Source organism: Lissotriton helveticus, chromosome 10 (assembly GCF_964261635.1).
Source record: "Lissotriton helveticus chromosome 10, aLisHel1.1, whole genome shotgun sequence".
In the NCBI taxonomy this organism is placed as follows: Eukaryota; Metazoa; Chordata; class Amphibia; order Caudata; family Salamandridae; genus Lissotriton; species Lissotriton helveticus.
In genome coordinates, this window is record NC_136071.1 from 527,838,106 (window position 1) to 527,865,019 (window position 26,914).

A 26,914-nucleotide genomic window follows, 5' to 3' on the forward strand; every position below is an offset into this window, starting at 1 on the left:
TGCTGCCACTGTGTATATCATATGACAATTATAACACTACGTTTAACCATGTGCTGTCACTGTGTATATCATATAAGTATCCCACTACGTTTAACCATGGGCTGTCACTGTGTATATCATATGATAATTATCCCTTTATTTTTAACCAAGGGCTGTCACTGTGTATATCATATGCTAATTACCTCACTACGTTTAACCATGTGCTGCCACTGTGTATATCATATGATAATTATCCCATTATTTGAAATAGGACTCTTGCCCTTTACACTTCCCTGATCAGTTTACGTTTAAACGCTATCAAGCATTGGCTCCTGCAGTTCTCTAGTAGATCTCTGCTGTGTGCATCCTTTGTCACAATGCCCGTAACCCCGGGATACCACGGCTCCCTCGGATGCTCAGCCGTGCCAATAAAGCATCCCAGTGTTGTATTGGGCAGTGCTTATCGGCTGCACGCGCAGGCTCCGTCACCGCCAGAGGGCGGGGCCAGTGACGCGGCGCTGGGATGTTGACTCTGCTCCGTGGGGCCGCCTCGAGCTGTCAGTGAACCGGCGCCTGGGGCCGACTCCAGCCCGCCCGAGCGAGCAGGTGCGCGGCTGAAGAAGCCAGGAAACCACGGGGCCCTTGCTGGCGGGATCGCTGCTGCTGGTTAGTAGGCTCGTCCTCACTGCGGCTCGTTCTGACGCCACCCTGCCCCCGATAGGCCCCCTGTCTTGGCACCTGCTGCCCGCTGCCCCGGGGCGCGCGGCGGCGCCTCCCGTGACCGAGGGCCCGGCCTGCGGCAGTCACAGTGACTCTTGTATGCGCAGTGCCAAGGCCGCCCTGTCACCCCCACCTCCTCTCCGGCAACTGCCATCCCGCACCCGAGCCGCTGCCAGTCAGAGAGTGGCGGCTCTCCGTGGAGAGTGACCCGCTGCTTCACGGGGACTGCCAGTCTGTCCTGGCCACTGGTTCATACCCACACCACCTCTGGGGTGCCTGGCTGAATACATACCTGTTCTGGGTGCTGAATCCATCAGGGTTGTGGGGCAACATCACTGAGCACTACACACAGTCAACACCATCCTTTACGAGGCGGCGGGTGGTGCTAGATTATCCACTCACCACCACACACACCACAAATGTGGTTTGCTTAGCTCCCCCTGCGCACTAGACCTATTTCAGCTCTGGGAGGGAGGGCGCAGACACCGCTGCTCTGGGGGCGTTACTGTACCTTTAGCACTACACTCACCACAACAAAGGGGTGGGAGGGCAGACACCACTGCTCAGGGGCATTACTGTACATTTAGCACTACACTCACCACAACTCAGGGGTGGGGGTGGGGGGGGGGCGCAGACACCGCTGCTCTGGGGGCGTTACTGTACCTTTAGCACTACACTCCCCACAACTCTGGTGTGGGTTACTGTACCTCTGGCCCTACACTCACCACAACTCAGGGGTGGGGGAAGCAGACACCACTGCGATCGGGGCGTTACTATACCTATAGCACTGCACTCATCACAACTCTGGGGTGGGTTACTGTACCTTTAGCATTACACTCACCACAACTCTGGGGTGGGGAGCGCAGACACCACTGCTCTGGGGGCGTTATTGTACCTTTAGCACTACACTCACCACAACTCTGGGGTGGGGGGTGCAGACACCACAGCGCTGGGGACGTTACTGTACCTTTAGCACTACACTCACCACAACTCCGGGGTGTGGGAGGTAGACACCACTGCGGGGTTACTGTACCTTTAGCACTACACTCACCACAACTCGGATGGGGGGCGCAGACACCACTGCTCTGGGGGCGTTACTGTACCTATAGCACTACACTCACCACAACTCAGGGGTGGGGGCGCAGACACCACTGCTCTGGGGCATTACTGTACCTTTAGCACTACACTCACCGCAACTCTGGGGTGGGGGAAGCAGACACCACTGCGATCGGGGCGTTAGTGTACTTTTAGCATTACACTCACCACAACTCTGTGGTGGGAGTAGCAGTCACCACTGCTCTGGGGCGTTACTGTACCTATAGCACTGCACTCATCACAACTCTGGGGTGGGGGGGGGCGCAGACGCCACTGCTCTGGGGCATTAGTGTACCTTTAGCACTGCACTCATCACAACTCTGGGATGGGGGGCGCAGACACCACTGCTCTGGGGGCGTTAATGTACCTATTGCATTACACTCACCACAACTCTGGGTTAAGGGTGCAGACACCACTGCTCTGGGGGCGTTACCGTACCTATAGCACTGCACTCACCACAACTCTGGGTTAAGGGTGCAGACACCACTGCTCTGGGGCGTTACTGTGCTTGTAGCTCTACACTCACCACAACTCAGGGGTGGGGGACGTAGACACCACAGCGCTGGGGGCGTTAATGTACCTTTAGGACTACACTCACCACAACTCAGGGGTGGGGGACGTAGACACCACAGCGCTGGGGGCGTTAATGTACCTATAGCATTACACTCGCCACAACTCTGGGGTGGGGGGTGCAGTCACCACAGCGCTGGGGGTGTTACTGTACCTTTAGCACTAAACTCACCACAGCTCGGGTGGGGGGGGCACAGACACCACTGCTCTGGGGGGAACTGTACCTTCAGCATTACACTCACCACAACTTCGGGTTGTGGGAGGGAGACACCACTGCGGGGTTACTGTACCTTTAGCACTACACTCACCACAACTCAGGGGTGGGGGACGTAGACACCACAGCGCTGGGGGCGTTAATGTACCTTTAGGACTACACTCACCACAACTCAGGGGTGGGGGACGTAGACACCACAGCGCTGGGGGCGTTAATGTACCTATAGCATTACACTCGCCACAACTCTGGGGTGGGGGGTGCAGTCACCACAGCGCTGGGGTTGTTACTGTACCTTTAGCACTAAACTCACCACAGCTCGGGTGGGGGGGGCACAGACACCACTGCTCTGGGGGGAACTGTACCTTTAGCATTACACTCACCACAACTTCGGGTTGTGGGAGGGAGACACCACTGCGGGGTTACTGTACCTTTAGCACTACACTCACCACAACTCGGGTGGGGGGTGCAGTCACCACAGCGCTGGGGGCGTTACTGTACCTATAGCACTACACTCACCACAACTCTGGGTTGGGGCGCAGACACCACTGCTCTGGGGGCGTTACTGTACCTTTAGCACTACACTCACCACAACTCAGGGGTGGGGGGGTGCAGACACCACTGCTCTGGGGCATTACTGTACCTTTAGCACTACACTCACCACAACTCAGGGGTGGGGGGTGCGGACGCCACTGCTCTGGGGCATTACTGTACCTTTAGCACTACACTCACCACAACTCAGGTGTGGGATACGTAGGCACCACAGCGCTGGGGGTGTTAATGTACCTTTAGCACTACACTACCCACAACTCAGGGGTGGGGGACGTAGTCACCACAGCGCTGGGGGCGTTAATGTACCTATAGCATTACACTCACCACAATTCTGGGGTGGGGGGTGCAGTCACCACAGCGCTGGGGGCGTTACTGTACCTTTAGCACTAAACTCACCACAGCTCGGGTGGGGGGGGGGGCGCAGACACCACTGCTCTTGGGGAACTGTACCTTTAGCATTACACTCACTACAACTTCGGGGTGTGGGAGGGAGACACCACTGCGGGGTTACTGTACCTTTAGCACTACACTCACCACAACTCGGGTGGGGGGGCGCAGACACCACAGCGCTGGGGGCGTTACTGTACCTATAGCACTACACTCACCATAACTCAGGGGTGGGAGGGCAGACACCACTGCTCTGGGGCATTACTGTACATTTAGCACTACACTCACCACAACTCAGGGGTGGGGGCACAGACACCACTGCTCTGGGGCATTACTGTACCTTTAGCACTACACTCACCGCAACTCTGGGGTGGGGGAAGCAGACACCACTGCGATCGGGGCGTTAGTGTACTTTTAGCATTACACTCACCACAACTCTGTGGTGGGAGTAGCAGTCACCACTGCTCTGGGGCGTTACTGTACCTATAGCACTGCACTCATCACAACTCTGGGGTGGGGGGGGCGCAGACGACACTGCTCTGGGGCGTTAGCGTACCTTTAGCACTGCACTCATCACAACTCTGGGATGGGGGGCGCAGACACCACTGCTCTGGGGGCGTTACCGTACCTATAGCACTGCACTCACCACAACTCTGGGTTAAGGGTGCAGACACCACTGCTCTGGGGCGTTACTGTGCTTTTAGCTCTACACTCACCACAACTCAGGGGTGGGGGACGTAGACACCACAGCGCTGGGGGCGTTAATGTACCTTTAGGACTACACTCACCACAACTCAGGGGTGGGGGACGTAGACACCACAGCGCTGGGGGCGTTAATGTACCTATAGCATTACACTCGCCACAACTCTGGGGTGGGGGGTGCAGTCACCACAGCGCTGGGGGTGTTACTGTACCTTTAGCACTAAACTCACCACAGCTCGGGTGGGGGGGGCACAGACACCACTGCTCTGGGGGGAACTGTACCTTCAGCATTACACTCACCACAACTTCGGGTTGTGGGAGGGAGACACCACTGCGGGGTTACTGTACCTTTAGCACTACACTCACCACAACTCGGGTGGGGGGGACCAGACACCACAGCGCTGGGGGCGTTACTGTACTTATAGCACTACACTCACCACAACTCAGGGTGGGGGGTGCAGACACCACTGCTCTGGGGCATTACTGTACCTTTAGCACTACACTCACCACAACTCTGGGTTGGGGCGCAGACACCACTGCTCTGGGGGCGTTACTGTACCTTTAGCACTACACTCACCACAACTCAGGGGTGGGGGGGTGCAGACACCACTGCTCTGGGGCATTACTGTACCTTTAGCACTACACTCACCACAACTCAGGGGTGGGGGGTGCGGACGCCACTGCTCTGGGGCATTACTGTACCTTTAGCACTACACTCACCACAACTCAGGGGTGGGATACGTAGGCACCACAGCGCTGGGGGTGTTAATGTACCTTTAGCACTACACTACCCACAACTCAGGGGTGGGGGACGTAGACACCACAGCGCTGGGGGCGTTAATGTACCTATAGCATTACACTCACCACAATTCTGGGGTGGGGGGTGCAGTCACCACAGCGCTGGGGGCGTTGCTGTACCTTTAGCACTACACTCACCACAACTCAGGGGTGGGGGGGGTGCAGACACCACTGCTCTGGGGCATTACTGTACCTTTAGCACTACACTCACCACAACTCAGGGGTGGGGGGTGCGGACGCCACTGCTCTGGGGCATTACTGTACCTTTAGCACTACACTACCCACAACTCAGGGGTGGGGGACGTAGACACCACAGCGCTGGGGGCGTTAATGTACCTATAGCATTACACTCACCACAATTCTGGGGTGGGGGGTGCAGTCACCACAGCGCTGGGGGCGTTACTGCACCTTTAGCACTACACTAACCACAACTTTGGGTTGGGGGCGCAGACACCACTGCTCTGGGGGGGTTACTGTACCTTTAGCACTACACTCACCACAACTCAGGGGTGGGAGGGCAGACACCACTGCTCTGGGGCATTACTGTACATTTAGCACTACACTCACCACAATTCTGGGGTGGGGGGTGCAGTCACCACTGCGCTGGGGGCGTTACTGTACCTTTAGCACTACACTCACCATAACTCAGGGGTGGGGGGGTGCAGACACCACTGCTCTGGGGGGAACTGTACCTTTAGCATTACACTCACCACAACTTCGGGGTGTGGGAGGGAGACACCACTGCGGGGTTACTGTACCTTTAGCACTACACTCACCACAACTCGGGTGGGGGGGCGCAGACACCACAGCGCTGGGGGCGTTACTGTACCTATAGCACTACACTCACCATAACTCAGGGGTGGGGGGTACAGACACCACTGCTCTGGGGGCGTTACTGTACCTTTAGCACTACACACTACACTCACCACAACTCGGGTGGAAGGGCAGACACCACTGCTCTGGGGCATTACTGTACCTTTTGCACTACACTCACCACAACTCAGGGGTGGGAGGGCAGACACCACTGCTCAGGGGCATTACTGTACATTTAGCACTACACTCACCACAACTCAGGGGTGGGGGTGGGGGGGGCGCAGACACCACTGCTCTGGGGGCGTTACTGTACCTTTAGCACTACACTCCCCACAACTCTGGGTTGTGGGCTTGAAGGCTAGATAAAGCACTGCTCTGAGGTGCATGGCTGCCCATTAGGCACTACACCACCACAGCTCCGGGCGTGGTGAGGGGCTGAGCTGCCCTCCAAGCACATGCTCCATGAGGTTGGCTGCACAAACCATGGCTCTGGCGGCTTGGTTCCCTAGTAGGCACAATCCCCACCAGCTAGTGGCAGCTTGGCTTCCCACTGTACATTACAGCCACCACAACTCTACGTTGCTTGCCACCCCACTGAGCTCCACACCGATCCCAGATCTGGGATGGGGCTTGACTGTTGATTTAATTTCTCTGAGAGGGTATGGATTCTTTTGTACAACTGTAATTATCCAATACTCCCCTTCTCTGCTTTTGGGAGTTTTCCCTGTGCTGCGCGTGCTTGGGTGCAAAAGCCACATTGAGAATGATGTTGGGGTGTGGTATGGGCCAATTTTTTATACCCAATTACGAATTTCCTCCTGATGCAATGAGTAATAATGTCCCAAATGGTATTTTTTATGGGTTTTACTGAATCTAGGAAAGGGTTCTGTGTATATGGCGACATACGTTTACACATAGGGCCTATAGTGTCCCTCGCTTGCAACTTCTGTTTGAGCAAGTAATTAGTGCAGTGCAAACTCAATATTGTTACTGCTGTACAAAACTGTAAAGCCAATACTGAGTGACAGGCCAATCAAAGCAAATTCAGAAAATGTACATAAAGGTACTAAAAGTAAATATAGATGACACTGAGCGAGCATTAATCTGAAGCGAACACTAGGCAAATAAACCTCTAGCCTCCCTTTCTTTTGAAGATTTATACAGTTGATACTTGATTTTGTATCTTTCTCCTCCATCTATTTACATACAGACGTCCTCTATTTATCTTACCATGTGACTACTGAGCCTTCATCCGTTCATCTAGTGCTGCCAAGTGGCCTTGCAAAATGTTTTTCACGATAAATATAAAGTACATAAACTACTAAATAACATTTTGATTTAACAGTAGCACTTCTGTATTGTTCCCCGGCAGGTGGTTGCTACCCACTGGAGTAGGCTGCGTCAGCTACGCTCTTCCTTGCAGGAAACCCCATCGAAGAGATCTCCGACACTGACAGGGGATACAAGCTGTAGTACTTTTGCTGACAGTGACCTGAAACTGAGGTACAACATCAGGGCAACTGGGGTTGGGAGTGTGGGTGGGTAGGCGATGCTGATGCCTTCAGACCACGTTCTGATTCAGGCTTGGAATTTGAGGAACAGTTTACATGCACTCTTCGTTTTACCTTCCAATGACTGAAGGCGTTGAAGGTCTTCCTTGTCCGTAGTGATGCCGTAGGGACTCTGGGGAGGCGCAGAATTGAGAATGGTGTCTGTTCTGTATTTCCCAGTTGGTGTGAAGAACTGGGATTGCTGGTTTCTCCAAAGGAAGTTTTTAGGTGGACACCAGGGCCAAAAGTAGCTTAGTAGATTGGGCACACACAGAGGACTATTGTATAAACTGCTGGCTCAGATCTCGGTAATATCATCTCGACTGTACTCCCTATTATAAGAGTTAACATTAGTGTAATTGAGGTAGGTAATAAGAACACCCAGAACTGTCTATTTCACTTTTTGCATTACATGTATATATGGTCAGCCAAAATTAGAGTTTGCATTAGATTTCTTTTCACAAACTGGTATTGTCAATTAAATCTAAATATGTCTTCGGTAGGACGGTTGAGTAATTATTAACTCTTACCACATATCAACTCATATTAGTAACTAAGGTAGCAAAAGTGAGATTGGTCACATATCCTGCACAATGAAATTTACTTAATGAATTCTCAAAAAAAGACAGGATGTTCTTTTCATTATCTTCCAGTGGTTGACAGATAACTCATGTCTAATCATATTGTATGTTGAATGTTCAGTTTACCAAATGTCCTATCTTAAACCCCATTGAGTGTTTCATGCCACGCAGAGTAAGAGTATTAATATGTATCTTAAACAATTAACAGGATATGTTCTACCTAGGCTACCGACGAAGAAGCCATATCAAGATTTGCACCCAGACCACAGCACTAATTGTCAAGTAATCAGTATCTGGACTTGAGGTAAGTCTCACTACAGCTTGATTTCTCAATAATTAAGTCACCCCCAGGTATGTTGCTTTTTAATGCGAATTACTTTGAAAACGATGCATTGACTGCCAAGCAGCTTGTTGGACATTCTGGGAATACCTTGGTGCACACTTTCACCCTTTGATGTCATAGTGACTGGACCTGGGGGTGGATTCTCCAGGTGATGGTAGGGAGTTTGCCCCTAGATCTCCCCCTGTTGACTGCCAATTGAGGGTGCATACAGCCATACACCAGAGGTTCAGCATTGTAATGTTCTGTATGTTGTCTGTATTTGGCTTTGAATAAGAGGGGTTATTCTCCATCAAGGTAACTGTTATGTGCTGCAACAAGTATTTTCATCCTTTCTTTAGAACCATTGCCGTGGGGAGTTGTGGAATGTTTGGGGGAAGATTTGGGAGACAGTTAAAGGCAGGGCTGTGGGATGTGTGGTTGCGCTAAATGCTCCTGTTATACGAAATAATCATCTCAACTTACCAGACTTGTGGAGCTTCTTTCCCCTTATCAGGAATACATTCCCTTATTTCTGATAAGTGAATTATATGTTGAACCCTGTCTCTTGAAGTAGTGGGGTATCTCTCTTGAGATCTGTGCGCTTATTTCCCCAACATGTTGGTGACTGGAGGGAAGAATACGTTCATGAGCAACCTCTGGATATCAGCTGTCCCATTTTGGCCATAAGTTACAAGGAATCAGTATTAGGTCGAAGCTATGAATTTCAGTCATCACTGCAAGGTGTAGAAACATTGTTAGGGATGTGCTTCAGTATAGTTTTCCAGTATCCACTGGTGGTTGCTCTTCAGCATTAGTGTTTACTACATACATCTGCAGCTGTTAGTGGATACGCGCAGGATCAAGTGACAAACAGTTAGGCCTTTGGGCGTATTTATGTCCAAACATCTCGTGAGCCATCTTCAGAAATTGACATGATGCGTCAAACTGAAGCAAGCCTCCTTACACTGGCATCCTAGCAAGTTTCGTAATACTATTACGTATGCGTTCTCTTTAATTAGAACAACGCATTGTGAAGGAGTTGACCTATTCTTAGCAAACAGCATGACCTAAAATAGCAGGATTTCCTGATATCCGCAGCATTTTTGTTATTTTTTAACAACGTTTAATTTATCATCTGTATCCTACCAACTTTTCTACCTTTAGAATTGTTTTGGAAAACCTTTATGATACGTGGCCAATACTTACTTTGGCTAGCAGTGCAATTCCACTATATTTTTTCAATTGGCTGGTGACCCACCAATGAGATGGGTAGTGTGGTATCCTGTTTTACTAGTATATGTGGTAGTATTTGAGGGTGAGTTGCACTTTCTATCTTTTTTAAGAATTGACTGCGTTTAGAGAAAGCTGGGGATTTGGATGTTTTTCGGTATGCCATCAAACTAGATCTGGAAAAAAATGAACACCGTGATGGAGAGCTTTACATTTTACTTACAGACACAAAAACATGATAAATCCTTTGATTTCTATGTTTCCGCATTAAGAACTTTAGCTATGTCTTGTGAATTTGAGTCTCTCGTGTATGGTCAAGTTCCAAGAGCTCAAGCGATAATGAAAACTAAAAGTAGAACGTTCAGAAGAGATTATTGATATGCACAGAGTTCACTCTGAATGCTACTATAAACACTGCCAATGAATTGAGCAGTCACAGAAGTTTATACAAGTAATAAGATTCCAAGGAGCAAGAAGGGTTGACGTAGGTGTGAATATTAGTGTTGTGAAGAATTTTTCGAACAGTAAAAACTAAAATAAAAGACACTCACATCAAAGAAACTGAGAAGAAAAGCGTTGTCATGTTCACATATGGCAGTCTGCATCATGTGGGACATTTTAGTGGGTACCCAGCCATGGACAAAATGTGTAACTGTTGTTAAAAGAGTCGTCATTTTGGCAGAGTATGAAAGGCTAGTATGAGTAATAAGGTTAAGTTTACCACGGTCGAGAAAAAGGTGGAACCAAGTCTTAGCCTTAATGTTCTTCTTTGCATGAGAGGGACGGGGTACGGTGGTTTCTCAAATGTTTTATTTATATTGATGGCAAGGAAGTATCCATGATGGTAGATTTGTGTGTGGTTTCCCCGTCATTGGCAAGTCCTTGATATTGGAGCTGTAGGGTGAAAGATAATAGTTCCCCCTGGACTTTCAGCCTGATGGATACAAATTAAGTTGGACTTGTTATTTTTTGTGAAAAAAGAGTTTGTGGACAGGAAAACTGTAGAACGATCTAGGATAAGTTTAAGGTTGATGCTGTTTTGGGTTGGCCACACCAACCAGAGATGGGCATTCGATTATCCCAGTGCTTCTACCCTGTGCAATCTGTGTGTGACAATGCAAAGTATTGTTTTTCCCCTCGAAAAATACGTGTACTAACGTTTTCTAGAAGAATTTGGGGAAGTTTGTGATATTTAAGCATAAATCATTTAAAAAAACAATGCCATGCCAGTTAGATATATGGTTTGTAACTTTCTTTTGGCCTATTGAGAAAACAAGAGTAATTCTAGAGGATCTGTGTTCTAAGAAGATCATTGAGCTAACAAATTCCTCATTGTGTTTTTTTACATGGCTATGACGTTAAAATGCTCTGGTGAACTGCGATTGTGCATTGGTTCATGCAGTCTCAATGAGGAAAATAAGCTAAATAGGCACCTTTTGTCCATTCGCCATGAAATGGTGTAGCCACTTGGAGGGACCACCATGTTTTTTACAGTGAATCTTGCAAGTGTTTATCACCAGTTTGAATTATATGAGGAATCCTGGAATTGGACAGCTTTTGTCACACGTGAATGCATGTTCCAGTTTTTAAGAATGCATTTTGGTCTTGTAAGTGCAGCATCAGCATTCAAATGCTTTATAAAGGAGACACTTCATGGAGTTACTGGATTAGTGGTTTTCCAAGATGATATATTGATATTTGGAAGGACAGTGAAGAGCATGATACGAATTTACAAGTTATTTTGAGTGTAGTGGAGAGTAAATATTTGACATTCAGGTTTTTTAATTGTAATCGCAAGTGTGAGAGAGTAGAGTATATGGGCCATTAAATTTCCCATGAAAGTACCAAATCCAAACAAGTCACCTTCTGGACCTCCTGTGAAGCTTAGCTTGGTTAGTATACTTTTTGATTGGATGACTTGTGTCTCTCATCTCCTTACATTCAGGAAATTCCTTTTTTTATTTTGCTTTCAGCACTCCACACCAGCTAATATGTTTTCTTGCTCGATCCCTTGTGTGCCGCTTTGCCACTTAAATCCTGAGCCCCTCATTCTGTGTTGCTCCCTCCTTTCTTTCCTTCTCCCCAGTTCCTCTGTGATCCCCCCCCCACACACCACACACCATCCCACTCAGTTTTGTCTCTTTTACCTTTGTATGCTCCCCGCCCAGCTCCTCGGTTGCCCATCCCCTCTGCTTGTTGACTTCACCTCGTCAACGTTGCAGCCACAGGAGCTGTAGCAACATAGGATTATAGTCTGACATGGGGAAATGGGCCTCTAATCTGGTTATTCCAGAATGTCTGTCCATTGACCAATAAAGAACAGTTTTAATATGCAAAAATGGAAAGTGTTCTTAATAAAGTCCAACACCTTGCTTTTCACTATGATATACACCAATGCTGTAACTTTTTATAGTGTGTGGAAAGAAAAGTCTTTTTGTAGGGTTGGGCTAACTACACCTCTTGGTTTACGAGTTAACTTGAATAAGAGTGAATTTTTTCCTTTATGTAAAACACAAAACATCAACCTTCAACAATACCCTTTACACATTTCAAGAATAGAGAATGGAATATTTCCAAGCAGTTGTAAAGGAAAGTTTCAATTCTATTAAGGACACGAGGCAAGTGTTATGCTCTACTTTCTTTTGTTTCCATGCTCAAGCACTTCAAAGTATATCAATAAACTACCTTTCCCATAACACCCTAGGAAAGTGAAACACAAAACTTCAGCCAGTGAACAGTTCTCTTGTCCTCATATTGAACAACTCCCCCCTGCCACTTTCCCTGTTTATGCAATGGATTACTCATTCTCCTTTGGTGGACTCCAAACCTAGAAAACGAGAACATTTTATTGAAACCAGTATTCGGGTGAAAAATGCACCTTGTCAACACAGTATACAGAAACTCTACAAGAACTTTCGATCATTGGTACAATTCAAAATGCACAAACCACTGACATCTAATTCATATTCTATAACAATTTATATTTATTCCTTACAACAAGGATAATTAGTAACAGCTTGCCTATACACTTATGTAATCTCTAAGAAGGGTGGGAATAATCCTTGCTTTCGTGTCCTTAATAGAATTGAAACTTTCTTTTATGAATGATTGGAATTTTTTCATTCTATGTCAGGACTGGAGACGAGGATTATGCTATGCTTGTTCAAAGCTTGTCCACTACCAGGGACGCCATATCCAGTACAGGTTAAAGTAGAACTTCTTAAACATGAAGTCAGACGACCAATCAGCCGCGGTAAGGATAACCTCCAGTCTGGTACCCAGAGTAAATGCCTTTGAAGACATGGCGAGTGAGCGTCAAAATTAGACCCATTAAAGCCCCCTACCTGGATGAGCCAACAAACCCACCTAGCAATTGTGGGAGAGGATACTTTTTTGAAAGGTTTCTTTAGGTTTCTTAGCAATGTCTCTTGCCAGGAGGCCAGAATTCCCCTCTCATGTGCTCATATGCCTTCAAACATCGCACCACACACAACTTTGGTGATTTGCCAAATGCTGGATAAGAAATCGTTCTCAAATTGGACTTCGTTCTGCGTGAGATATTAAATGTAACTGTCCAGGGAATGAAATCTGCCGGTGATGTCCAGAGCTCTTACGTCCGACACCCTATGACAAGATATCAAGCATAGCAGCAGCTTTAGTTTCCCAGAAAGTTCTTTATGAGCTAGAGACTCTTTTCTTTGCCAGGACTTGAAAAGATTGAGAACTTGATTCACTTCACACAAAGCTGAATACCCACGCTCTGGAGGTAGAGACAAACTGATAGCCCTCATCAAGTTGCATACTAAAGGGTGTTCACTGACCAGGTAACCCTGAATCGGGGGTGTCCTGCCGAAATGGCTGACCTGAATGTATTTACTGTCCCATAAGCTAAGTCCTGGGATACCAGGGTGGCCCAAAAAATCATTACTTCGAAAACATCAGACCCCAAGGGATCACAACATGCCTGTACACACTAACTGACCCATCTCGTTCACTCTGACCTATAACACTTGGTGGTACCATCCGCCCATGTGCTGGCCAGAAACTTTCAGCTTCCTCCGAAAGTACTGAGACTCTCCATCATTCTCTTTAATCCACCATGCCATAAGAGGTTAACCGCCTTGGATAACTAGCGGGTGAGGGTTTCCTAGAGGATCTCGGAGAAGTTCTGGAGTGCGGGGAAAAAGGATTGGAGAAACCTCAGAAAGTTCCAGAAGAACTGGAAACCTCACTTGCGACCTTCAAAATGGAGTTATGAGAACCACTCTTGGCTTTTGCTTCCGAACTTGGGTTGATAGGAGCATTATCATCGCGAAAGGAGGGAAAGCGTAGCCTTGTTCTGCCTGACCAGTCCTGAAGGAAGGCATCCGTTGCCGTCGCCAGGGGATCCAGCTTCCAACTGAAGTATTGGTCCACCTGATAGTCTAGGCAAGAAGCAAAGCAATCCACTGTGAAAGGACCCCAGCGGATAAGGAATATCTTTGATCCAGATGCCACAAGCTCATGTCTGACCATTGTCTCAAACAGCGGTCCACTACTTTGTTGCGCACCCCTGGGAGGTACTTCACTGTGACCGATATGTTGTTTGATTGGCAAAAAGTCAAGGTCCTCCTTGGCCAAGTCTGCCAGGAGTTTGGACCTGGGACCTCCGAGGTGATTCATATATTGGACTGCAGAGACGTCCATTTTTAGTAGGACACAACACTATACAGTAAAGGACCTTGCCATTAGTTCCAGGCAGTTGATATGGAGTTGTTGCTCTTCCTCGGAACGTTTTCCTCTGGTGAAGGAGGCCCCACATCGTGCACCTCAGCCGGATTTGCTGGTGTCATATTCCAACATGAATCTGGATCAGACCTGAAAATAGCTCTGCCGTTCCACGCATCAATGTGTGCCAGCCACTAACTCATTTCTTGACGGACTTCCGTCAGCGGGATTTGGTCGCAGTATTGAATACCCCTTGGAAGCTGGAAGGTCCGAAGTCTCTGAAGGGCCCTGTAGTGTAACGGGCCGGGTAGTGTTGCCTGCATGGAGGATGATAAAAGACCTACCACATGGTCTATCTGGCGTAACGAGGTTGTTGGTTTGGACAAAGTGCGTCTCAGTTCCCTTGAGATCTTCGCAATCTTCCGCTAGGGAAGACTGAGGTCAATTCCATTGCCGACTTGAGCACTTTGGTGAAACACCAAGGGGTCGAAGAGAGTCTGAAAGGAAGAGTTGTGAATTTGTAAACTTGGTTTCGCCAAAGGAACTGCAGGAATCTGCGATCAGGTGGGAAAATGGGCACTGTGAGGCATGTGTCTTTGAGATCGTGAAGCACCGTTGAGTTCTGTGGTTTCAGCAAATCTCGCAACAGATGGATGCCTTCTATCTTGAAGTGGCGATTAAACCAACCATCGTTTGAACTCGCAGAGGTTGATCAAAGGTCGTAGAACTACGTCCTGTTTTTTCCACAAGGAAAATATGGCTGTGGAAGCCCTTTCGGTGTAGGGTAGACTGGTCTATAGCTAGCTTGCGCAGCAGGTCTGTCACCCCCTGATGTATCAAGAGGCATTGGGCCTCGGAAAAGGTAAACAAGCGTGGCCCAAACCGCTGCACCGGGGAACCATAAAACATATGGAACCTTTGTACTGCCTGAAGGGCTCAGGCACCTGAGGTTAACTTCTCCCAGTTGTGGAGGAAACGTGGCAATCACCCCCCCCCCCCCTTTCCAGATGTAGCTGGGAAGAAAGACCAACGCTCACCTGGTTGGGTTCCATAGAACTGGCATCTGTTGTTTCCTCGTGCCCCACTACCTCTGTGCGCTCTCTTGCAGGGGAAGACCCCCAAGATCTTGGCTGGTCCTACCAATTGTTGTTGCAGTAGCCTTGGCTTTGGAGAGGGCATTGCGTGTAGAACCGGCTGGTCAATCGCCCTTCTTCCTCGACCGTCCCAGACAAAAAGGTTTGGGTGGGATATTTTTTGATGGACACCTGTGCCTTACCTAGGGGCATATAGGTTGAGACAAATTTCCCCAACTCTTTTATAAATGGTTCCCAAAAGAGCCACCCCTGGGCAATGGGTCCAGCCTCCGAGGAAGCTGATGAAGGTGGGGTCCACCTTGATTAAGAGGGATCATCTCCTCTCTGTAGGTAACGCGCAGTTTGCGTTTTCAAGAAGTACTACAGCAATTAGTGCCCATCCGGAGAGAACCTCAGGCAGTACAGGTATACCAGATGATTTTGCATCTTCCGCTAGGGCCAAGAGTTTGGTCAGTGGCTCAATTACATCTAAGAGTTTGTCCTGACAGGACCTCCAGGATTTGTCAATGCCGTTTTTGAGTCATAAATATATTTGGCCAACAAGTTGGCCATCCTGTTGTCTATATTGGGGGGTTGGGCCACCTCCATTGCCATAGAAGGATGCAGACGTTCTGCACGGAGACGGGTTTGCGCCTATTTCTCGAGGGGGTCATGGAGGTGGTCTGCCACATACGTAGCAACCTTCATGGACAGAGGCCATGCTGCCGACGTAGGATAAATAAGGCCATTCAGGTCCAACATGTGAGACTCCCCCCTCAGAATTGTCCTGTGATAAGATCGGGTCGGTGGCCGGGGATATGCACCATGTCTGGAGGAGGGACTGGGCTCATCATTATTGAGTCTGCTTGTGAATCATCATCCCCACCCCATCAGGAAAGACCGGTTCAATTGGTATGTCAGGCGTGAGGTCCAAGAGCACCCTCAGGTCACCCTCAAGACTGGTAGGTCTGGTGAGGAACGCCTTCTTAAGGGCACTTGTCAGCCTGATCAGACGGCGTGAGTGGATTTCTGGGAGGGAATAACTCCATACTGGGTGCTACTGGGTGTGAGAATAAATATGCAGTCCTACTGAGGCATCTTTCCAGAGGCATGATCGTTGATATCACTGCCTGGTGGTTCTATTCATCCACCGTATCACAGAATGTATCATCTAATGGGATTCCTGACATAGACCCCTCTTCCATGTATTCTCCCTCCATTTGTGGGCAGACTCGCTGCACACAATTGATAGGCACATCAAAAGGGGCTGCAAATGTGGTACTGGGCAATACTAGTGGTTGTGGGCCAGCAAAATAACACACAATTGGGATTTTCTCTGGGATAGAACACCCTGAAGTTAGGATAGGGTTAATATACTATGCGCCTGGGCCAAGTCCCTAGCGGCAACAACTAGCGGTGTGTGCGCGTTAAGAAATGGTGAAGGAAAGGTGTAGTACCGACCTGTTCGTGGTACAGGCATTTTGCACCTTATTTATATGCAATACGGACCCCCGCAGGGCGTTTTGGCTTGCAGGTGTCCCAGGGAAGCTTTGCTCTGTGCCACCACCTCCATCCCGATCTCCATAGCGGACATCAAATCTCTTCTATTCCAAAGACACTTTCAGAACTAATTCCTTCATTCTCAGACCCCGCCAGGAAGTTCGTTAGTCATTGTAAATTTGTTATATTTATTTATTTTTTGTACATTCCTTGCTTGCTGTGTTTTGATATTGTGTTTCCTTTTGCCTGCTGTGTTTTGATTCTGTGTACTGCTATTTTTGTACGTTCCGTTTAGTTTCATAAGCTTTATTCGATAATTAAGTGATAAAAGTATACATAAAATGCACAAATATTAGTTAAAAAAACATACAATAAATATTTAAAAGGAGTATTAAACTACAATAGACTATTGCCGAATTACAATTTAAAAGAGTCATAAAATCAATTTCATCAATATACATTTGGTCCAGAGGAGTATTGCACAGAAACTCACGAGAATTACCCCTAGTGTACATAGGCGAAAGCAGCTTAATCTTCACATAGTTACCGCTGTATGTTTTGTGCGGATTACCCAAGCCCATCTCAAGAATTTAGCCACGGCAACAGCAATTCTAGGCGTCGGGTCTGTAGATAGGATTCTCAGAGCCTCACCATGCCTATGTATCCAAAGCAGTTTACATATAGGCTTGATCCACATTGATCTCGGGGCAGTATACAGAGGACAGAAGAATAAAAAGTGGCTTAATGACTCTTGTTCCTCCCCACACTTAGGACATCTGTCGTTACCATTTTTGCCTGCCCAATTTACTGTAAAAGATCTTACTGGGAGTGATCCTACCCTAAGCTGAAAATAGAGCTTGCGATCCTGTTGTTTACCAATAATGTCCCAATATTGTTCCAGTTTTGGTTGGGCTTTAATATCCATGAAACGACCTGTTAAGTGCGAGGAGAGACCCTCTGACCTCTCTTCTGTAATCACCATCTCCCAATATTTTTCTTTTAGAGATTTTTTAGAGGGGAATGCAGCGTTTTCCGGGTCCTCCCATAGATCCCTCATTCCCAGTTTGAAAAGTATCGATCTAATGGCCTTCAGCCAATGTATTCTATGGCACGTATCCTTAGCCATTATCTCCCTTAGGCCCTGGGCATAATGCTGTAGTTCTTCTGTGGTCCATAAATGGCGCCAGTAAAGTAATGGCCGCAGAAAGGCAAGATCCTGGACCGCCTTTTTTCCAAGGTCCCACATTAGCGGTATTAACGTGGTACTTATGGGAACGCTAGTAGCTTTTCGCAGAAATTCATTTTCTGCTAGCGTTAGCTTTCTTAGATCTTCAAAACGCCAAAGTTCGGCTCCATAAAGGGCCGAACTTAACACCTTCATCCCATATACTTCCAATAAGGGGCTGATGGGCTTTGTTGATGAAGAGGTGAATTTTTTCAAAAGGATGCCTGCCTGCTGGCGGAGTTTTAGCACCGCAATATCTAATTGACTAGACCACCCCAGGTCTCTCTGAAGGGTAACCCCCAGGTAGGTGAAGGCATCTACCCGCTCCAGCGGGGAACCATTCATATTAATCAGCCCTCTGAAAGGTCTATTTGTCCTGCACTTTCTACGTCCGGTCAGAACCATATACTTGGTTTTTGTCGTGTTTATTTCTAAGCCCCTATCCAGACAAAAATCTTCGAAACGCTTCAGTGCTTGCAGGAGTCCACTCTGAGTCTTTGAAATAATGAGAGTGTCGTCTGCGAACATGAGGATCGGGACCCGCTCACCAGACATCGCAGGGGCATCAGTCGGGACCAGGGAGAGGAAATCCGCAACCCCATTCACAAAGAGCGAGAACAAGGTCGGCGCCATAACGCAACCTTGCCTCACTCCACGCTCCACCGGAAAGGGCTCCGTAACCTCCCCCTGGCAACCCCACCGAACCCGAGCGAAGGTATCCTCATGTAGGCAGACAATCAAGCTCAGTAATTCAGGTGCCATCCCCAGCCCCGCTAGGACTTTCCATAATGTATTGCGAGGGACCAGGTCGAAAGCCGCTTTTAAGTCAACAAAAACGGCATACAAGGTACCCATTTCCAGGACCACGGTACGCCAGTATAACATGATAAACCGAAAAACCTGGTCTATGGTACTTGTTTTTGGGCGGAAACCAGCCTGGAGGTGGCTCAAAATATTTTCATTATCCATCCAGGTCTGGATCCTGCCCAAAACCAGCCGTCCCATGATTTTTTGTAAGCAGTCAATTAGACTTATTGGTCTATAATTGGCTGCAAGCGACTTGTCACCCTTTTTATACACCGGCACTATTTCTGCCCCTTTCCATGAGATAGGTACTTCCATCCCTTGGGCTATGGCATTTGCCACATAACATTTGAATTGAATTTACAGGAATTTATATAGCGCTCGTATACCGGGCGGTTTCATGGCGCTGGAGGATGCTTAACCCAGGTCAAGGGCGACGGAGTTACTGAGGGAAGGCGTGAGAAAATAAAAAAGTCTTAAGGGCCCTGCGAAATTCAAAATAAGAGGGGATAGATCTAATGTGAAGGGGGAGGGAGTTCCAAAAAGTGGGGGCAAGAACAGTGAATTTCAAACCCCCAGATTTACTTTTTTTGAACCGGGGGACAGAGAGAAGAAATTTAGTGGAGGAGCGAAGTTCTCTGTTGGGACAGTAGACACTGATGGCGGAGGAAATGAAATCTGGGGCAGTCCCTGCCATGGCCTGAAAGGTGGTACAGCCCAATTTAAAGAGGGCCCGTTCTTTAATGGGCAGTCAATGGAGGGATTTGAGTAGGGGGGTGATGTGATGGAATCTGGGCAGGCCATAAATCAGGCAGGCAGCCTGATTTTGGACTAACTGGAGGCGGCGAAAGGCATATGCAGGAGCGCCATTATACACAATATTCCTGTAGTCCAACCGGGACAGGACCATTGCAATCAGAATCAGTTTTAGAGCAGGAAAGGAAAAAAATCGGGAGATTTTTCATACAGTGCGAAGGGCAAAGAAACAGGAGGAAACAACAGAACTGATCTGGGAGTGGGGCGTGAGGTGTTTATTAAGTGAGATCCCTAGAGTTTTGACTGAGGAGGAGGGCGTGGGGGAGGTGCCTAAGGAGGAAGGCCAAAAATTGGGGGACCAGGGGCTGGGGGTGCGACCAGTGACGACAAGTTCAGTCTTGTCTGGATTTAATTTCAAATGGTTGCAGTTCATCCATTCACTGATGAACAGCATGACAGACTGGAAATTGAATATGCTGGTTGGGGAGTGAGACAATTGGAAAATGAGTTATAATATGATATATAATCGACAACGCCCTCTGTTATTCAGAAATAAATCTGCGGGGACACAATCCATGCCGGTAGCACGACTCTCAGTGACTTGGTCCAATGCCCTATCCACTTCACCCAGAGAGAAGATAGGCTCCTTATACACAGTATGAACAAAAGCTCCTTCGCTAATTCCAGTAGCAATACTGGCATATTGGGGCTTAAAGTAGTCAACCCAAGAGTTACGGTCAACATTATTATGAGGGCTCTCACGATGTCCTCCCCTGTCCCATTAAAAAATTTCCCCAAAAATTTGGGGTTCTTTGCAGAGCACGCCACTTTCAGATCCTGCCACAGGCCCTCTTCCCAATCCCTTTTAGCAGTGTGTTGCTTGAGCCTGTAGTTCACACGAGCCAGTCTTATTGTACCCATGTCTTTAAACTTTAAGGCTAGACCCAGCTCTCTCCTAGCTTGGCGGCAGGAGCCGTCATACCAGCTCTCTGGTTTTTTAGTTTGAATTCTTCTTTTTCCTAAGATAGGTTTACAAAACTATGTTTTCAGTTTAATGAAGAGCCTATTGTGTGCCTCTAAGAAAAGATTAAGGGGAGATCCATTCAAGGTGACTTCCTCCATAGCCTTTAGAGCCCCTTCCAGGTCTCCCTCAATATTACCAATTATTTCCTGATGCTCTGCGACTTGACACCATTTAAGATGGCGCTCATCATTTGCCATGACTAGATCCGGGAGGGTATACCCTTCATAAGCATCAGCCTCTATATGAATACCCAGGTTAAACTTAGCAGTCAGGGGATTGTGGTCACTTTCAATACGAGTCATTACCTCCATATCAAGGAGAGTAGACCACATCTTGAGAGGTACAAGTAAGTAATCAATGTTACTTGACCTAGCACCATTGTCGAAAGTTTCCTTTCCCATTTTATCTGACAATGTGCGCCCGTTGGCAGCCCTCAGCTCGTTTTCCATACAGAGGCCCTTTAACTGGATAGCAGCCTCGGTCCATTTTCTTATGGGTTTAGTACCGAGCTGAGGAACTCCCCACCTAGCGTCCTCCTCCTCTGTTAGATGTATATCATCCAAACCAAGGGGTTCAAAAGTGGTATTAAAGTCACCGGCAATCAATGACATAATATTATTAGGGGTAGCCTGTATTAATGTATCCAGATCTGCTACAACTCCGATTTCTTACCACCTTGAAGCCCCCTAGCATAAACATTATAAATGTCGATTTCTAAATTGGCATGGAAACTAAATCTAACACCAAGAATGTCATTACATACAATAGGGAGCAACTGGGTATGACATTTTAGGGACTGCTTGACCCATATCACTAGACCCTCCATAGGTCGCCCTTTAGTTTTTTTTACAGCAGGGACAAAAAAATTCAAATAACCCACTCTAAACAAGGGTTCAACCGCCCAAACCTCTTGAAACAAACAAATGTCAAAGTGGTCAATGAAATCTGCCCAAGCCTGCGAATTAAGTTTAGACCCCAAACCTGCCACATTCCAAGAGACCAGCGATGTCTGACATAGTGGTCCGTCAGATGTTGTGGCCAATTTGCCCCGTACAGGATATCCCCCTGAGCCATGATGTATATTATACTGCCTGATCAAGGACTGATCTTCATCTGGTACCTCAATAATGATATCACGTGTGCTGCTTTGGCCAGCCTCAACCGACCCTTCATCTTTACTGCTCTGAACGGACACATTCCCTTTCCCAGTCTCCATCCCCTCCCTTCCGTCCCCTCCCCTACTACCCGGGATGGACTTTTGTGGTTCATACTGTCAATCGCAGTCCCCTAACCCCAAGAGGGCCTGGAATCTATTGAACAACCTTATGTTCCCTAAGGGGCAAAAGTTTGGTACAGTTCCCTGAGAAAACATATCCCTCTCAAAGGAAACCGGAGTAGGGGGGCCATAGAAATAAGCTAAGGGTAGAGCTTGTATCCCAATGGACTTATCATTTTGAGGCCAGCTACAGATAAAGTTGACACATGTCTGGTCTCTGAAATTAATAATGATACAGTCTCCTGCTACCGTCTTGCATCCCTTGCCTATCCAGTTTGACTCTCCTAGCACCCATAATTTCAGCTCGCATGTTAGCTGGCAATGGGCGGTACTTGTTTAGCCAGAAGATACACTTATGCTTTAAGTCTAGGTATGATTCTCGTTTCCCATGAGCTAGTGGGGGGACCCCTACCAAGACTACCACAAAGGGGGCTGATTGGGGACGGAGGTCAATATAAGGTAGGGGTGGCTCGCTGTGAGCCCTGGTTAGGGCAGGTACATTTAGCTGTTTATCATTCAACTTAGTTCCATCACCCAGATTTCTCTCTTTACCTAATGGCTTTGCTCCCACCCCTGTATGATTGAGTACCGGGGGAGCATCTGTCCGAGACAAAGTAGTTTGTGGCGTCCCACTAATTTGATGTGTATTTCCCACTCCTGTCAGAGCAGCAGGTTGTAAATTAGTAGTTTGCCCCTTATCAGCAGCCAAAATTGGCCTTGCTGTCTGGCCTGACCCGGTACCACTATTAGAATTAGTTGGACCATTGTCTACAGATGTTTTTGGCCTTGCAAAATGAGCACTGCGACTTGGTCCTGCCTCTTTCTGGACTGATACCAATGAAAGTTCAAGGCACACCAGTCTGTTTTCAATGGAGTCCAGCCGTTCATGCAATGGGTGACACATTTTCTTAAAGGTACCCTCCAGTCTTTTCCAGAAAGAAGGACCCAAATCCAAGTACGGATCCTCCTCCCTATTGTCCAAATGACTTCCCTCCCCACTTCTATCAGCCCTATCCAATTGTACGGGGGTGATTGGTGGCATCGCTGCTGGGTCACCAGGAGGAACAATACTTTTACAAGATCTTGCTTTTTTCCCTCCAGCATTCGTTTGTGGCCCAGGGCGTTTCCTTTTTGCTTTGCTTGCTCCCTCCCCTTTGGCTGAGCCATAATTGCTTTTACTTGGCCAGCAGATCGAGTCTTAATTTTAAGTGTCGCTGCTGGGAACTCCTTCTCTTGGAGAATTATCACTTATGTTCATAATGGTTGCTGGTTGGGATGAGGAAGTAATTGCCACTCCCGATGGAGGAAGCGTACCCTGTGAGTCAGATTGTAAGTGTGTCGGTGATCTGGCATGTGCCAGGGGCCCCAGGGAAGACCTTTTGTGGAAGGATGTATCCAAGGATAGTCTTTTCTCGGTAAGTTCTATATCCTTGGCACGTACAGTTGATACCCTTATAAGAAAGTTATCTAGGGTTCCTAATAGTGAACCACCAGTTGATTTCCTGGTGCTAGGACCACCATCTGGTGAAGTAGCCATCCTTTCTATACCTTGCGTAATGCTCGGTTCGGTAACAGATAATGAATAAATGGCTTCCGATTTCTTTCCAGTGCAACACTGACCGTATTAGTGCTGTGGCAGGTGTCAGAGGGGTGGCCCGTCCGGTCCTTATCCGGTCTTGAACGGGCTTAAACGGACCCGCCCTTGGCCCGGGCTTTGCCTGGCTCGTCCCGCGCAGCAGAGTGGTTAGTGCGATTAAATGCACCTGTGGGAGGCGTGGTGCGGTGATGTCAGGCTAGGACTTCTGGGTGCTGTAGTTTTCCAAAGTGCGCTGCACAGGCCCCCAACTGCGAGCGTTTCCCGCGAAGTGGGGGAAACGCGAGAAGTAAGTGAAGGTGATGCCGCAGGTACTTGGTGGTGCGTGGTTCTCCACCGGTCTGTGATCCCTCTGCTTCTCCTCTCGTTTTAGAAGGCACAACCAACAAAGATGCTTTGTACGTTCCATTTTTGTAACATTTCTCTCATGTAACGTAACTGGTTCTATTGTACAGTGCTCTGACACCTTCGGGTAAAGTCCGCGCTTTATAAAAATGCATAAAATAAATATCTGGCCAGGCACAAACTCCGCGCGGCAGGCATCTCACCAGCAGTAATCAATGAGGAGAGTTGCAACGCCCGCAGAGTAGCGAGCTGCTTATCAGAAGTGCGCTCTCAGGCGGTTCCCTGATAAAGACAGTTATCCGCAAATGGAGCGCTGACGTGCGTTCCCACGGTGGGGATGTTGTGAGGAGAAAACTCACGTTAGCATGGTCAAAGAAAGCCAGTGCTACTCAATCCTACCAACAGTTACGTCGCAAGAGAAGAGGCACTCATATTTTCGCAATAGCAGGAAAGCAAGAGGAAGTTGCGGGAGGGGGGGGTCGTTCAATACGAGGACAGAAGAGACAGTTCATTGGCTGAAGTTTTGTGTTTCCCTTTCTCAGGGTGTTATGGGAAAGGTAGTTTATTGATATACTTTGAAGTTCTGGAGCATGGAAATAAAAGAAAGTCGAGCATAATACTTGCCTGACACAGAATCAATGTTTTTGTAAGATCCTTCGAATCCAAAGTACTTGATTGTAGAACATGTCAATCATTCCCCTTATTATTTTTTCACAGATTTCAAAAATTGTGTCAACTTGATTTTGATGGCTAGATCTTAATGCTTGGTATTTTAGTCCATACACAGCCATACTCGCACAGATCTTTGTGATGTTTTCTATCTTATTCTGTACACAGCCAGCATGTTTTCCATAATACGTAGTCTGCAAGCCTGGGCCTTTTTCAAGGCTTATTTTCTCTGTTTAACCTCTTGGGAGGGTCACTGTTTTAGTGGAGATAGACTCCTGTTATCTAACAAGGACGTTGCTGTGGCCCTAATTAGCAGTTGGCCACCTCTGAATCCTAGGTTACAAACTAGAGAGAAAAAAACAGTGCAGGATGGTACTATTTTTAGGCTCACTTGGGATATTCTAGGTACTAAACCAGTCAATTCTCAAACGCTTCTTTGCCTTTCACTTTTGACTTATGCTTCAATGTGATAAATCTGGTTCAGGTGCATATTAGCCTTGGCAAGGCTAAACCCTACCTACAATGTTACTGTGATGGGAAATTACAATTAAATATCTGTCTAGTGATCTCTTCCAAAGATAACAAAAAAATAAGGTAGATACCACACCCTCTCTGACGGCATTAGTGAAAATGAAAAGAAAACGTAGGTGGTTCGGGGAATGGTGACTTTTGCTCACATTCATGCTATTACATGGATGTTTTATTCAGAACTTCTCATAACGTACAGTACAGGTTTCATTGAATTATGTGAATATGTCTGCCCGCTGCCTGTGCTTCTGCAGCCTCCTGGAGTTTGGAGCAGACCCTCTTTACTGAGAATATGTAGTTCAGTTCTCTCTCAATAATTCCTAAGGTAGGTACATTGTCTGCCCTTCAGAAGGAATCTCTGGTCTGTTCTCAATTTTCTTATTACTCTAGTATAGTTTGCTACCCTTCAGAACCCACTTCGCACCTTGCACTAATACATCTGCAGCTTGTCAGCAGCACCAATTTACCTGACTTCGTAAATAACAGCAAACATCTCTTCAAAACATGTATCTGTAAAAGGAAACAATCTATAAAGTCTAACTTGTGTTTAATGCAAAATAGCCAGCAAGCAGTCAAAAACAATCCAAGGCAATTGCCATTTTAATGGACAAAGATTCAACTTTACTTAGTTGGAGCAAAACTCTTCCACAATATGCAATTTCTCACATTGCAAGGGAATAAGACTGAGACCGTGTGTCAGAACATAAACTCAAACATAATGACTAATGAGCAAGTGCTTGGATCTTATTGTGGGAAGGAATGTAAACTCAACTACTTTCTAAATGTCTTGCTTCTTTGTGCCAACCTCAGAAAGAGACTAAGCTTTACTAACATATTTCAGTAAATTTGCATTGTGCGACATGGAGTACATTTAATATGTGTTTAAGTGGGCAAGAATACCAAGGGTCCGATTTAGAGTTTGGCGGGCAGAGTAATGTTCGTCAGTTTCGACTAAGTAAATTACTCAGTCGCCATGTGGGACATCCAATTCCCAAATCTAGAGCTGTTTGCCGGCCCAGCGGATAACTCTTAGAATTGGCAAGGAGCCTCTGTCATGTCAGTTCCTGTCAGGGTTGTAAATGTTTGATGCGTGGTTGTGTCAAACAAGATAGCTTCCGTTAAACTTTTACATAGCTGTTTTTTTTGTTGTAAACTCCCAAAGTAGAAGTTTGTTTTTCAAAATAGTGAAAGTAATGAACTCCACGCCATGGGTGTTATCTGCCGTAGTGTGGGGGCCACTTTTTTTTTACTCTCCCATACCCCTAGGTTTTACTTGGGGGTGATGGACTGCAAAAAAAACAAAAGCCATCCAATTGCCCACTTTAAATTGGGGGAATGGTTGGATGGTTAACTTACCCCATCGGAGGCGTATGCCAACGACAAAGCCATAGTAGGCTTTGTGGTGGACCTAATGTCGATTTATCCACTTCTATTTACTAATCATTATGCTGACCACCCTGTAGCAGTTATGCTTCATACCTACTCATGTGACTGGTCCATTGCAGTTTCTGCCAACTGTGGATTGGTAGATATAGTGTAACTTTGTGACAACCTAGTATTATGAGTTGAATGCTGTATATCAGTGGTTCTTAACCTTCTGACATCTGTGGACCCCCTTAATAGTATTTGGAATACAGGGACACCCCCCCCCCCGAATCATTATGGAATCCAAAGACCCCCTACTTGATCTTTATTGGAATCCAGAATCCCCCACTCAATCACTGCTGTCATCTGCTGAACCCAGCCTAAGCAATTTCGTTGATTTGAACATCAAAACAATAACCAAAAATACAGACGAATGCATTCATCAAACAAATGCACAAATTATGAAAAATGTAATTCACAGAGAAATATTCTTGCAAAATGTAAATTTTAATTTTAACGCCTTAACTGTGGTGGTTTT

General features: G+C 47.1%; 1 protein-coding gene across 2 annotated transcripts in view; it reads left to right on the plus strand.

Moving 5' to 3' along the window:
* Window positions 1–469: 469 nt before the first annotated feature.
* Window positions 470–26,914, plus strand: part of LOC144784344 (cell death-inducing p53-target protein 1-like) — a 204,004-nt gene continuing 177,559 nt past the window's right edge. The window contains exons 1-3 of one of the 2 annotated variants that reach the window (XM_078663067.1): window positions 470–645; window positions 7,200–7,330; window positions 8,167–8,262. The gene's annotated coding sequence lies outside the window, so the exon portion shown is untranslated. The remainder of the gene's footprint in view (window positions 646–7,199; window positions 7,331–8,166; window positions 8,263–26,914) is intronic. The other variant, XM_078663066.1, reaches the window with a different exon arrangement.